Source organism: Delphinapterus leucas, chromosome 7 (genome assembly GCF_059928025.1).
Source record: "Delphinapterus leucas isolate spDelLeu-1000000601 "Yukka" chromosome 7, BTC_Dleu_Yukka2, whole genome shotgun sequence".
In the NCBI taxonomy this organism is placed as follows: Eukaryota; Metazoa; Chordata; class Mammalia; order Artiodactyla; family Monodontidae; genus Delphinapterus; species Delphinapterus leucas.
Window position 1 is genome coordinate 91,561,556 of NC_143135.1, and position 15,874 is coordinate 91,577,429.

Consider the following 15,874-nt stretch of genomic DNA (forward strand, 5'->3'; position numbering starts at 1 on the left):
ATAAAATAGTCAAGGTCACATGAAGGGCAAGTCAGTAACCTGAGATTTAATCCCAGATCTGTACAATTCCTAACTCAGATCTTAACCACAACACTGTTCTGTTTCTCATGCCATTATGACAGCCCACTTCCCAGTTACACTCTCAACCTTGAGTCAACTGCAGAGTGGAAGTCTCTTTCCCCTTATCCCACCAGAGTGTGTGACACCATAGATCTTCAACATGTTGACATTGAAAATATTCCATTCACCTCTGCTTGTAATGTTATAGCCAACAGCTAGGGTCTATCTTTGCATTCTTTTTCCACCATCTTTTTCCTACCACTCGGCCAGTCTTTTGCCATACACAGGCCTTTGAAGTCCAAATGTTACCTGGCTACACCAAATGAAGAGACTTGCATACCCTGTTACCATAGTTAAGTACCTCTGAACTTTGTACTAGTCCAAGCAGGAACTTCATAATCCTCCATTGCACTACCTCTGAACAAAAAGTCTTCCCATCTATTTCTGAACATCCCCGAATGGGTGCCTCGTGTGTGCCTATGAACCATCTGCTGGTCTTTTCTGTGTTTGCCTCTTCCACCCCTCTCTGTTTTTGTTCATGCCTGCTAACAAGCAATGCTTGCAAAGCTACTTGAAGGAGCATCATTGGGACTTACATGGCTTTATTTTACACTCTGGGTAATGTTGCCTTCAGAAACTGTCTCCTCCTAATGCTAATAAAGCTAGTGATCCTTGGCTTGCCGCAGTTGTGCTAGATTTCAGGTTACAGGTCAGGAGAATACCCTAAAACTCTATGCTACACTTTTGCACTGGGGTCCTGTAGAAGCATTGTTTGTGCCATAGCTCACAAAAGTATTTTGTCCACATGACAACATCTGAGGTCTAGCTCAGCCAGGCAAAATTCCTTGCTGCATGTTATTAAATCATGCAATCATAGGACTCAGAGTTAAAGGGGATGGTGAAGAGCTTCTGTGTTAACCTCGTACGTGGTGCCAAATTCCCATTTAAATCAGTGGTTTTCAAACTTTAATGTGTATCAGAATCACCTGGAAAGCTTGTTAAGTCACAAATGTTTCTTGCAGTGTGTACCGACAACAAATTTTCTTAGCTTATTTTACCTGAAAATGCTTTATTTTACCTGAATATGCTTTACTTTACCTTCATTCCTGAAGGATATCTTTTGACTGGTATAGAATTCTGTGTTGACAGTTGTTATTCATAAGCATTTTAAAGATGTTGTTCCTCGGTTTACTGGCCTCTGTTATATCCAATAAGAAGTCAGCTATCATTTGAGTCATTATTCACTTTTTATGTATTGTGTCAGTTTCCTCTGTCTACTTTCAAGATGTTCTCTTTATCTTTAGTTTTCAGCAGTTTATATCTAATGTGCTAAGGAGTGTTTTTTTTCAAATCTATCCTGCCTGGGGCTCTATGAAGTACTTGAATCTGTAAGTTTATTTCTTTTTCTAAGCTTAGGACATTTTGGGTTGTGATTTCTTTACCACCCCCCCCCTTATTTTCTTTATTCACTCTCTCCTTTCCTTATGGGACTTGTTAAAATAAAAAGCAAATGGAGACCAGCCTTGAAAATTCCCTGAGCAGACAAAACTACTTTAGTCATACAAGCAAAGTTTAATTTAGCTTACTTTACAAGAATAACTTGACCTAGGTCATTTCTTGTTTATGACTCTGGAAATCATAAGCAAAACTTAAACTGTTGATATGAGGTAACCACTGACCAATTCCCTATCATTTAAGAAAATTCTAATGTTATAATTAATCACTGTGAAGAATAAACAGTCACTGTCTCCTTACCCTGGAGCCTCATTCCATGTTTGATTTGAATGCTCCAGGTTCACAAACAGTCTTTTTGCTGTGTACATAATAAACTTTTACTAATTACTACTTTGGTGATTCATTGGTTTTACCTTGGCTGTTTCTGAACTTTTGACAGATTCCAACTGCATCTATGTTAAACTTTATGATACCGTCCCTGAGTCTTGGTTCATCTAAAAATTTTTTTTAATGTACTGGATAACTATTGATTTATCTTTAAGTTCACTGACTTTCCTCTATAATCCTCATCCTGCTTTTGAGTACATCAGTGACTTTTTAAACAAATCTTAGTTCTAAAATTTACATTGAAAAATTAGTGTCTATTTCTCTGCTAATATTTCCTATGTTTTTATGTATTGCAAGAATTTTTTCTTCATGTCATTGAGAATAGTTTAAAATCTGCTCATTCCAACATCTGAGTCATCTTAGGGTTAGCCTCCACTGAATTTTTTTTTCCTCCTGAAAATGAGTCACATTTTCCTGTTCTTTCATGAATAGAGATGTCTGGGATTGAATTCTAGATATTGTAAATATTATGTTGTAAAGACTATGGATTCTGTTATATTCCTCTGATAAGTATTGCTTATTTATTCTTATTGTTTTAGCACTCAGTTGACTTGGTTGGATTCACACTGCAAACCTGTTCCTTGGGAAGCAGTTCAAATCTCAGTTCAGTTCTTTATCCTTTGCTAAGCAGCTTGGAATCTGCCTTGCACATGCATGGTCTGGGGACAGCCAGAGATTTGTTTAAAGACTGTACACAGCATTTGGGGATATCTCCCTCTATCTCTCTTATTTCTAGGGTTCTCCTCTCACTTTCCAGTTTCTTTCTATTGGCTATCTTTTCTGCCTCTTCAAGTCAGAAACGTGGAAGATTTGCTTTAGGGGTTTTAGATGCCCTGTATAGTACAGTCTAAAATTTTCCTTAGGCTCAAAGCTGTGAAGACAAGAAACACACCAGTACTGTTCTTGCTTTTCAAATATCAACCCCTTTCCAGAATCTGCCTACTTTTAGTTTCTCTTCCTTCCATGCTAGATTTTACAATAGTTATTTGTGTGAAAATCAGCTCATTATAAGCTTACTTAGCCATACTAGAACTAGAACCTCCTCTAGTGATTTGAAAGGTATGCATTCTATTTCTCATTTTAATATTAAGACTAAAAATGTTAATATACCTTTAATTTTTATTTAGGCATTAATATCTAGAGTTAATCAGTATCTATGGCTTGCCAAAACCAGAACAAACAAACACCAAGAACCTTAGCAGGGCTTGTTTCTATCTTCTTTCCTTCACCATCATCTATATTGAGATCATCTGAGATTCTCAATATAGATTATTAACCTTTTACATTTAGGCTTCTTTAGTTTCTTTGCTTGCCCTTGCTTCTTATAACCTGTGTCTTCTCAGAATTCATTTATTTCTCCTTTTGGAGTATATCCTCTAATAATTCTTTCAGAGTATGAAGTTGCTAACCTTTTTGATTTAGTTTTATTTTAATTTTTTAATTAAAATTATATAGGTACATAGATTAATGGCATTTGTCTGACAAAGCTTGTAATGCATAAGAGCAATCCCCTACATCCTTACTACTTAAGTTCTGCTTTCTAGACTTATTATCTATTTTTGATATATTCATTAGCTTATTATATAGGGAGATAAGTGTTCATTTCTCTTACCCTACTGCCCTCCCATACACACACACACACACACACACACACAGACACAAACATCTTTCCCCTTCTCTTCTGCTCAGAAGACTATGATTTTGATTAATTACTCAGGATTTCATATTACTGGGTGTATTAGTTTCCTATTACTGCTGTAACAGATTACCAGAAGCTAGTGGCGTAAACGAACACAAATTTATTACCTTACATCCTGTAGGTCAGAAGTAAAATACCAGTCTCACTGGAGTAAAGGGAAGATGTTAGCAGGGCTGGTTCCTTCTGGAAGCTCCTTGTGTTTTCCAGCTTCTAGAGACCATCTGCATTCCTTAGCTCATAGTCCCTTCCTTCATTTTCCAGACCAGCAGTGTAACATTTTTAAATCTCTCTGACTCTTTGACCTTTGCTTTAGTTGCCCATCATTTTCTCTCATGCCAACCCTCCTGCCTCCCTCTTATAAGGATCCTTTTGATTACTTTGGGCTCACTTGGAAAATCTCCCATTTTAAGATCTTTAACTTAACCACATCTATAAGTCCCTTTACAGTGTAAGTTAATATATTCACAGGTTCCAGGGATTAAGATGTGGCCATCTGGGGCAGGGGCTTGGCATAATTTTGCCTACCATACTAGGATTATATAAATCTTTCTATAAATGAATCACATGGTATACTATGATTAAATTTTCATTACGTATATAATTTATTTTGATGTTGATAATTATCTTTTGTTGTTTGCTTAATTTTCTATGTACTTATACATTTTTTTCCTATACTCTATGTTAGAATAATAAAACTCTCTTTAATATGTCAAACACTTTGGGTAAACTACTAGTTCCTGTGATGGTTAATTTTGTGTCAGCTTGACTAGGCCACAGTACCGAGGTATTTGGTCAAACATTATTCTAGATGTTTTTTGTAATATTTTTAACATGAAATTAACATTAAATCAGTAGACTCTGATTAAAGCAGATTACCCTTCATAATATGGGTGGGCCTCATCCAATTATTTGAAGGCCTTAATAGAAAAAGACTGACCTTTCCTCAAGAAGTGGGAATTTTCCAGCAGACTACCTTTGTCCTCAAACTGCAACTCTTCCCTGGGTCTCCAGCCTGACAGCCTACCCTGCAGATTTTGGATGTTCCAAGCCTGTACAATCTTGTGAGCCAATAAATCTCTCTCTCTCTCCCTCTGGTTATATATACATCCTCTTGGTTCTGTTTCTCTGGAGAATCCTGACTAATACAGATTTTTGTATTGACAAAAAAGGTTCTAGAGAACAGAATCTTAAGGATGAGTCTTCTGAATTGGTTCTGGGGTATCTGGAATAGGTTCTCTGATCTGATTAGATTTAAAGACACTAATGACTCTATTTCCAGTAATAAAGAATGATGTCTTTGTAAGAGGAGACTAGGACACAGGTTGGTATGGAGGTAAAACCATTTGAAGAGTCATAGAGAAGACGGCCATCTACAAGCCAAGCAGAGAGGCCTTAGGGGAAACCAACTTTGCCAACATTTTGACCTTGGACATCTAGCCTCCAGAATTTTGAGAAATAAATTTCTACTGTTTAAGCCACCCATCAATTAGGTCTTTACAGCAATTCTGTAATATTATTTCTTCATTCATTATTTTTTAGCCTGTTCTTATTTAATTGATATAATATTCTGTCATGTTCCTCTGAGGATATTACCTTGATTTAAAAAAAATTTCCGGTTCCTTTAATTATCTTGTTGAGTGTCCTGTTTGTTGAATTTGGTGCTGTTTTATGTAGTGAATTTCCAGAATTTTAGGTGCTTCTTGCTGCATACTCATCTTGTATGAGAGTTTCCCTATTCTAATTTCAGTGGATGCTAATTTTGGGGGTGAACAATGCTGCCTTAAGCGATTGTGGTACTGAAACAGTAGGCTATATTTCAAGGAGGTAAAAATATTTATTTGGGGGACATGGGTTTCCTGCTTCTTCCTGGGTGCTGCAAGTAGCCTAATATCTTGTCCTTTCTCTCTTGCCCAGGTACCCATATTCATAGTTTTAGCCCAGAGGCTAATGTTCTGTTGGCTGTTCCTTGGTATAAATGGACATGGGATGTCATTGTCCTATGGTGTCAACTCATCTGGATGTTCAAAATATATTTCTTTAATCACCTAGGTGTTTCGCCAGGGATCCTTCCTGACCCCCGTGTCTACACCTTCAACTTGAAGTATTGATACTTCCAAAGTCATTGCCACCTTTCCTAAGAGTCCTCTTATATGTTTTGGACAATGATTTCTTCTGTTGATCCAACCCCATGTGTATATTCTAGTTTTCATGGCTTCCTCATGATCACTGGTATACATTTTTGTTTTATAGTGTGTTTATGAATTTATTCCTTTAAACAATATCTTTTATGCCATTTTTAAGGATTTAGGTCAGGAAGTGGAGACGGGAGTTTGTGGTCAATCCATTCTGCAATTTTTTATCTTTTACTATGCTCTGGAATAGTTTAAGTAGCACCAGAGTTATTTGTTATTTTAAGTCTTGATAGAACGTGTCTTAAAGAAACCCCCTGAACCTGAATTAGTGGCAGAGTTTTGACTATCTATAATAATTCTTATCTTGGTCAATTTTGATCATTTGTATTTTTTTTAAAAACCCATCTTTTCACATAGATCTTTTAATCTGATACAAATTCGACATAGTAAATTCTTATTATAACTTTAAAACTCCCCTATGTATCTACAGATATGTCTTCCAAATACTGCTTCCTTGTGTAATGAGCAACTTTTAGGGCAAATCTAATTCATCTTGTTTCCTCCACAGTGTGCGAGCACAGGGCTTTATATATTTGTTTAGTTTTCTTTTTAATCCCTTTCAAAATGTTCATTGTACTGGCATTGGTCATGGTTCAGGGGACCAAGGCTTTGGCCAATGCCAGGTGTGTGGCTAATAATTCACTTTCCTATACACTGCTCATCTTTAAAGTTATGGCTGTCAGTAGGAAGTAATGAAAGTTAGCATGATCTTCCATTTGCTTCATTTCACAATTACATCATCTTTTGAATATGTTATTTGTACCCTCATAGGGTTGCTAAGACTCTTCAGCTTCTCTTGGATACACGCTCCAGGAAAAATAAGCACATGTCCCTGTGTAATTCAATGGTTGCTTCTCTGAAGTGTAGCAGGGAGTTTTGCATGTCTCATCCTCCTGTGGTGTTTAGGAAGTTTTTTCTTTTCTTGGCATTTCTAAAAGCATAGTATAGTTTTTCTTTTTTTTTTTTAGCATATTCAGAATAATCTTCTACAAAAGAGCCTCAACTCTATATTTATAAGAATATAAAGGTTTCTCTTTTTTTACCTCTGCTGTTTGGGATCTTTCCAAATCCACTTCTTATGAGTTGTTTCCTTCTATCACTGTATTTTTACAAAAGGATTTCTTATATCTTATGTGAGAATTTTTCTTCCTCACTGATAAGCCAGGTTTGTAGTCCAAATCTATGAGTTTCTAGCTTTGTGAATGTAGGCAAACCCACTTAATTTCTATGACCACAGTTTCCTCCTTAGAAAAATGGAGGAGTTAAAATTATTTCCATCTCGTAGGATTGTTGTGAAGATGAAATGAGATAATGAATGCACATTGCTTAGCGTGGCACACAGGAATCAATAAACATTAGGTGGTACTGTCAGTCATAATCATCATCGTTGTTGCCATTTATATTTCATTTACTTTCCTCTGATATCAAGCAAAAACTCCAGCTTAAACTTGCAAGAGGTATCTGGAGTGATCACCTGCAACAGGAAAGTAACCATGGCACACTGTCCTACAGGCCTTTGTTACAAATATCTGTCTCTCTGAATTTGAGCTTTATCTAAGTGGTCGTATGTGGTCACCATCTGTGTCTGTTTGTGGTGTTCCTGGAAAGCGTGCCTCTAAAACCTACTTCTTCCCTTCTCTCTCTGGAAGTGATAAACTGTCAACCTCTGAGTGCTAACAATTTGCAAGGTATTGATTTCCCTGACTCCTGCACTCCCTCCTAGAACAGACATACACATGGTAAAACTTGTTTCTTCCTTTACACAATTGGATTTCTCTTATTTTCTGTGTTCTGACAATAGTCTGATTTCGATCTTTTCCCCAGAATTTTAGTGCTGTGTTTTCCTTTTAAGCCAATTCTTTCAGCACTGATATTGGCCAAGGCCCCAAACTCATCTCTGCTGATATCAGTAATATCCCAATCCCATCTCCACCAACATCAGTTAATGCTCAAACCCATCTTCACCAATATCAGCTAATGCTTCAAATTCCTTTCCACACGGATTGGGTGCAGGTGGGTTTGGGGCGTTAGCTGATATCAATGCTGGAAGAATGTTTTTAAAAAAGAAACAGAGCAATACATTTCTGCAGCAAAGACAAAAATTATAATAATAAAGTATGAAATGAATTAAAATATTAAATTATAAATATAATAGTAACATTTCTTGAGTGCTTAAAATGTGCCAGTCACTCAGCTAAACCCTTTTTTTGGCTTATACCTTGTCATCCTGCCAAACAATCCTTTAAGTAGTTTCTCTTATTTTCTCCATTTTACGGATGAAGAAACAGAACTGTGGATGGATTAAATCGCTAACTCATGATCACACACATCTGTTGAGCAGTGAATCCTGGACACAAGTCTAGGTTTTGAGGGCCTCTAATAATTTGCTCCCCTATGCTTCCCTCTTGAATTCTAAACCGAGAGGAATAAAATAGTCAGGAAGATGGAGATCAAAGATTGGCTCTTTTACTGATATAAGTTGGACTGGAGGGCATGTCTTGTGCAGCAAAAATTGGCTTCCCACTTCTCAGTGCCCCTCAAGTAAGATCATGGGAAAGTTTGATTCTGCAGGGCAGACACACCTGACCAGCCTGCTACCTTATATCACTGTAGGTTGGAGATGGGAAAAATAGAGAGTAACTTCTTGCATACTATTTTTATTACTAAAGAAAATTTGATCTTGTCAGTAAATTATGTGTTATGATGCTTCCTAGCTATGTAATCTTATCTCTGTGCCTCAGTTTCCTTATCTGTAAAATGAGAATTATGGTCATATTTTCTAATATTGTTTTTATAGTGTAACATGTAAGCATGATTGAAATAGTACCAATCAAACTGGAAAGGTGAGGGAGTAAGCAGAAGAGAATAAGAGTTTTTAGTGAGGAGCTTACTTGGATGTTTAAAATCCATTTATTTTATGCAGAAATTTAGAATTGACAAGACTTTCATCTTTCTAATACCTTTACCAATTTGTAATGTAGATGCTGTTACCTACAATTTATAGATGGGAAACCCAGGCTCAGGTGGATTAGGTGGGCTAAAGTGGAACAGTCAATACATAGCAGAGGTGGAAAGATAGTCCAGACCTTTGCCTCATCATCTATTTCCTTTTTTTTTTAAAACATCTTTATTGGAGTATAATTGCTTTACAATGTTCCTATTCCTTTTTATTTTTCTTTTTGGCTGGGCATTTTAGATATGCTTTCTATTTAGTTAGTGTAAATATTTTTCTTTACCAAAGCTAGGAAAGAGTGTGTTTCTCCATCCTTTCTTTGTTTCTGTGGATTTTGCTTTCTTAGCTGCTCCTGGAGCCCTTTGTACATGAGCTGATTTGCTGAGAGAGCAGGAGTGCTTCCCCTATTAAATTGTGCCTGGTGTGAATGTGGTCTTTGGCATTCACTTTCCTGTAAATTCTAGATAGAGACTTTGTCTTCAAAGTAGCATTTGTACACACTAGATATACACCAAAGTTTGACTTTACCCTAGGAATCTGGCCAAAAAAACTGGTATTCAGCCTTGGCTTCATCATTAGTCTTAGCCTTTGTATGTTAGAGTAGACTAGATATATGTTTAAATGTAACTTTTGCCACCTTTAACTTGTCCATGATCAATAACAGCTTCGTCCTGTGGTTTACTATTATGTCTAAATGGTTTAGCAATGTGAGTAATACAAACATGACATGTTATTCAGATTTTTCGCTGATACCTTTAAATGTAAGTGAGCATTCTAGATGTTACGTAGAATGAAAATCTCTTTGTGTATTTTATATACGAACATTCTCAGCCCATTAAAGTTATGAAGGCATATTTATTATTGCAATTATAAAATGGAACAATTATGAAGGCTGTTCAAAGTTTTTGTACAAAAATAATTAAGAATGTTTAAATATAAGGATATAAGTTAGTAGTTAATACAAAAATTAAGGGAAGCTGGGTAACTTCAGGAAGTTATCCTTGGTCAGCAAATAACTATTTATAAGAATTTAAATAATACAAAGCAGAATAATAAAAATATGATTATGTCATAGTTCTAATATTTATAACATGACTAGATATTAAAATAGGCTTTAAGAACCATATTTAAATCTTAGTTTTGTAATTCCATTTAGGCCATGATTCTCTCAAGGAAAGTTTCTTTTGGGAATTCTTTATGTCTTGTGAGAATGAAGTATGAATGTCAACCTTGTGACCTTCAAATTTCATGAGAAGAGAAAGCTCCAAAATCACATAGAAAAACTAGTTATAATAAAGAATAATAGAGTAGAATACAAGAAGGAAACACTAGGGAAAAATTAGGTGCCTCTCAATTTCTTGTTCTTTCACCTTATTTTTTTTTTTTGGCGGTACGCGGGCCTCTCACTGTTGTGGCCTCTCCTGTTGCCGAGCACATGCTCTGGACGTGCAGGCTCAGCGGCCATGGCTCACGGGCCCAGCCGCTCTGCGGCATGTGGGACCTTCCCGGACCAGGGCATGAACCCGTGTCCCCTGCATCAGCAGGCGGACTCTCAACCACTGCCCTACCAGGGAAGCCCTCTTTTACCAATTTTAATGAGTTACTTTATCTCACAAATGTGCTATATAGGAGCTGACCACGCTAAGCAAATACTGCTCCTGTAGTCACATGATAAGCTTAAAATGTCAAATTTCACTTCTACATTTAGTGATAAAATTGCAATAATAATATTTTTTCTATATTATAAAAATATAATAGATTTTGTATAAATATAAATTTTGTGTACACATAAAGTAATATATTTTACATCCCACAACTGCCTTCTATAAGGTCTATTTGGCTTGGCTTTAGCTGAATAGTGGTTTTCACACTTGACCTTTGGGCATTTGGTTAAAATCTATATTTGGTGAACTTCTACTACAAACTATCTTGTATAATTTTGGCAACCATGTTGTACCCTTAGCAGTGGGGTGCTGAACCTCATTAAGTGAGTATTCCTACTATGTGCAGTAACTAGTTATGATGATGGATATTATTATAGTATCTTTATTTCTGTTAACTGAGCCAGAATTTTTTGTCAAGAACATCAAATAAACTAAAAACAAAACTAAAAGCAAACCTCCTAGTAGGAGTTAAGTATTGTAAGAAATTCAGTATGCCAAATCCAGAGATATAAACCATTTGAGGATTGTTACCAAGACCAGAGATGGGTGAGAGGACAGAAATCCTAAAACCAAGAACTAGTAGGAGATCCACTTCAGGTGCCAAGAATCCAAGCATTTAAAGGACCAGGAATCAAAAGAGTGCATTTTCCTCTTTTATCACCCTATGTCTAAAGATAGCAAATTTTTATGTCTTGTTCCTATGTTATCATTGTTATGTCCATCAGAAAATCCAGATTCTCTATCTCTTTGGTTGATTCATAGTCGTATTCCACAAAGATATCACTCTGACCCCTTTTATCTTCAAAGTGATGCTCATGTCTTTTCCCTTCCCTCTACCCAGGTTCTTTCTAGGAATGAAGTATCTATGTAGGCTAGATTACACTACAGTAATGAACAACCTCTAAACTTAGTGGTTTAATCCCCCACAAAAGTCTTTTACTTGCCCTACTTGCCTCCTTTATTTCTAGGTTCCATTAGGTGTCTGACTCCATGGTGACACTCGGATTCAGGCTGGTAGAGAATCTGTCATCTTGTAGCTGCAGCATCTGAGCACATACCTTCTTCAATCACCACAGCAGGGAAAGAGAGAAGGGGGCAAAGCATCTGGACCCTTTACTGCATCTGTATAGAAGTGGTATGTGTTATTTCTGCTCACCTTTCGTTGGCCTGAAACAGTCACAAGTCACATGGGCTAATAATTGCAATGTTTTGTACACACAGAAGGGGAGGAATGTCAGATTTTGGTGGATACGAATAATGGCTACCACTGTCTCTCTTCTAGTCACCAAATATTCAGTTCACTCTTCTCTAACAACCCTCCCCAAGGGAGACAACCTGAAATGTTAGCCAGTTATGGTTTTGAGCTCAAAGCCCAGGGCCTCTTCAGGAAGGATCATAGCCTCTACTTCAGATCCAGGCCTGGCTCCTCTTTATCTGGAAATAATGAATGAGAAAGGCTAGTTATCTGTCTGCCATGGACCCAAAATCCAGGAAGGGGAAGAAATCCCCGGTCTACGGGAATTCTTCAGTCTCACTGGCAGGCGTTGTGAGGGTCTTCTACCTTGGAAGCTTCCTAGTCCTTTGCTTTTTTGGCCCCAGTCTTTGGGAGATTTTCCTTTTACTGTTTTCTTCTTTAGCCACAGCCAATGATGACTTTGGGAACTAGGCGCTCTATGAGGGCTATGCAGATTTCACAGCCCATGTTCTGGCTAGAAAAGGTCAGGAGCAAACGATTTCTCACAATCTTTCAAAAACGTATAGAGCTTCTTGCCATTTGATTCCAGTCATCTTCATGTGCCAGAAACCACACCCATATTCACAATTCTTTTTTGCTTATTATTACTTTATTTTAAAACAATCTCAAGCACATAGAAAAGCTGCAAATATGGCCCAAAGAACTTTCTTTTCTCTGAGCCATTTGACAGCAAGTTGCTGATCTGATGCCCCCTCGTCCCCTTGTGTGTGCATTTCCTACTAACAAGGATGTTTTCCTACGTAACCAAAATAGAATCATCAAAATCAGGAAGTCAACATTGATATGTTACTACAAGAGGGAGGGGATATATGTTTACATATAGCTGATTCACTTTGTTATACAACAGAAATGAACACATTGTAAAGCGACTACACTCCAATTAAAAAAAAAAAAGAAACCTCAGACACATTCACATTTTGCCTGATATTTCAAAAGTGTCCTTTATAGCAAAAGAATTCAGTTCAGAATCATGAGTTGTTTTTCATTCTCGTAGCTTCTTAGTGTCCCTCACTGTGGCCCAGCTCCTCAGTCTTCCCTTCATTTTCATTACGTTGACACTTTGGAAGATTATAGACCGATCAGTTTGTTCTGTGTCCCCTGATTTGCATTTGTTTCATGTTTCCCCATTATCAGATTCAAGTTGTACATTTTGTCAAGAATATCACAGAGATGATGCTGTGTTTGTGCCATTGGGTGACAGTTTGATTTTTTCACTTTGATCACTTGAATGAGTTGATGTCTACCATGCTTCTCCACTGTAAAGTTATTCTTTTTCCATTTGTAACTAATAACTATTGTGGGAAGGTACTTTGGAACTATGTGTATACCCCATTTGTCATCAAACTTTCAGTTGATTCATTTATTAATTTGTATTTAGAATACATATGTTTTCCATTTTATTTAATGAATTATAATCCATTACCATCATTATTTTGATAATTAAATTGTCCTAGATTTGATCAGCAAGTGCCCCTTCAAGCAGGCATCTGTGTTCTTTTGACATGTCTTTATTATTCTTTGAGCTACTCCTTGTTTTCTAGGACAAGAAGGTACCCAAGCTCATTTTATACTTTTCTTGCCCCAGCTCTGGAATCAGATGTTTCTCCAAGGAGCCCTGGTTTCTTTTGGTAGAGAATGAGTATATAGAAACCATGATCTAGGCACTGGTATGTTCATTGCAGTGTCGCTCTTCCTAAGCTCTCTCAGAGGATAGAGTTAGGGAATCAGTGTATGTATGTATACACACACACACACACACACACACACACACAAACATACACATTTACTTCTATCTATCTATCAACTATCTATCATCTATCTAATATTACATATAACATATATATAAAATCTCCACAAGCTCATATGATGTATCACAGGGCTGATTCTAATTTTCTCCCTTTTCATATTTAAAGTGCCCTTCTCTGACAATGAGAAACCCATCTCCCATTATCCTTATTTCATCAATCCCTTGGTAATCATCCATTTCTACTGCCCCTTCCCTGCACAAATGCCCTCCTCACTGCACTTAGGCTCTGACAGCCTGACTCGATCTGCACTTCTCGTGTGGATGCCACCCTCAGCCAACTCAAGAGCTGATACCCATGCTAGGCTGCTACTCCACAAAGACCCCTTCTTAACCCTGCTGGGTCTCTCACTCCCATACTTGGAATGTCCTTTTCACTCTGGGCTCCAAAAGCCCATGACAAGCCATCCTCCACGTGGGGTCTTCTGCACCCAGCTCAGGGTTTGCCATCTTGTGTCTGATGTGCCAACTCCCCCATCCCCCTCACCACGGATGGTCACCTCGGTTCCCATGGGTCTCTGACTCTCTTTGCTAGTGTGTGCTTCCCACAGGGATGTCCTCCGATACCCCACGCCAGCCCACTCCTCCAGCAAGACTCTTCAGCCTCCTCAGGCTCTGATGCCACTTGCCAGGACACTTCCCTCCACAGGGACACCCTCCTCACCATTCTGAGGCTCTGACGCTGACACTCCCTCCTCCAGGTGGACAACCTCCTCGCCACAGTCAGGCTCAGACCTGGGCAGCTGTCCTATGCAGATGCCCTCCTTATTCAGCTCAGACTCCAGTACCCTCCTCTGGGCCACTGTGGCTGCCCCCACCCCGTACCAGTTATGGATGGTCCACCTGCCTTTGCCCAATTTGGCTTTAGGGCCAAATTCTTCAAGAAGGAAAGGAAAGAGAAGAGAAAGATCGCATTGTTCCTTTCGGGACAAATTTCTCATATCTGGTATGTTTCTTTGCATTTTCCTTCCCAAAGCTCTCTTTCTCTATTCCACTTCTGGGGGCAAGTTTTACCCTTAATATTTGACATGAGTAATTTTATAAAGCTGAGAAAGATTTACTGAGCAATATATCTGTAATCTGATCCTTGTCCTTAGGTAATATAATCTGTTGACAGATTTTATCATCTTCCTTAAAATTGCTTTCTGACTCTTATATTTTACTATTTGGAACCTAGAAGCAGTTGGGTTTTTTTGACCTTGCAAAGCCCCAATTCCTAAATCTCTCAATTTCCTTTCATTTGTGCTTTCAAATTAAGCAATTTTCTCCTGGGCTTATGTCTTTATTATAATACCTAGCCAAACATGACAAATATCACTAAACAAACATTCTAACGTATTTCCCCCTAGAGCTGTAGGTTCACTCAAATCACGATCTATTTCTCAAGTTACATGAATGACAGTTCTACGAAATATTTGGTCACTATAAAACATGGTTTACAGCCTTTCTAGCCTCTGTTATCAGTGTCCTTGCCAATGGCCATCTAACTGTGAAACGTGTGCCACCACATATTTTGAGTTATTATTATTTTTTTTTTTACAAAGGCACCCAATTTCTGGCAGGAAATTCTGCATTAATAGGAATGGGTGAGGTTATGTTCTGATAACAAACAATCCAAAGTTTCAGTGTCTTAATACAACAAAAGTTGATTTCTTGATCACATCGTATGTCCTGTTCTGGTTGGTGGGGATAAAGGGAAGGCTCTGTTTGGCATAGCCACTCAGAAACCCAGTTTGTCAGATGTTCTGCCATCTGTATCTACACCATCTGAAACAACTAGCTCCCTAGTTGCCTCAACAGGGTAATAGGGAATGTTGAAGTGTGCATGGACTTTCCATCACCTCACACCAAATATGACATACATCACTTATGGCCACATTTCAATAGCCAGAATTAGTCATAGGGTCCCAATCAACCATGAAGAAGCTGAAAGTGGCCCTTCATATGCCAACAGGGGCAGAGCTAGATATTGGCAAACACTAGTATCTTCTGCATGTACATTTCACTAGCAGATTTCAGTTGTGTCTCATTCCAACATGGTTATTATTTATGAAGTGTCCTTCACACTCATTCAGCAGACATTTATTGAGTTCCTATTATTTTCTAGGTACTCTTCTAGGCACTGGTCATATAGCAGTGAACAGAAGAGACAAAGCCCACTTACCCTTATTCTAGACAGACAAATTTTAAATATACAATGTGTCAGGTGGTGATAAATGCTGTGGAGAAAAATTAAGCAGAAAAGGAGGCTAGGGCTTTCTGGTGGGGGAATGAGATCTGTAAGCTTGAATATTTCAGTTGGAGAAGGTCTACTAAGAAAATCACTGTAGTTGGCTGAATAATGGCACCCAAAGATGTCCACGATTTCATTCCCAGAACCTGTGAACATGTTATGTTTATAGCAA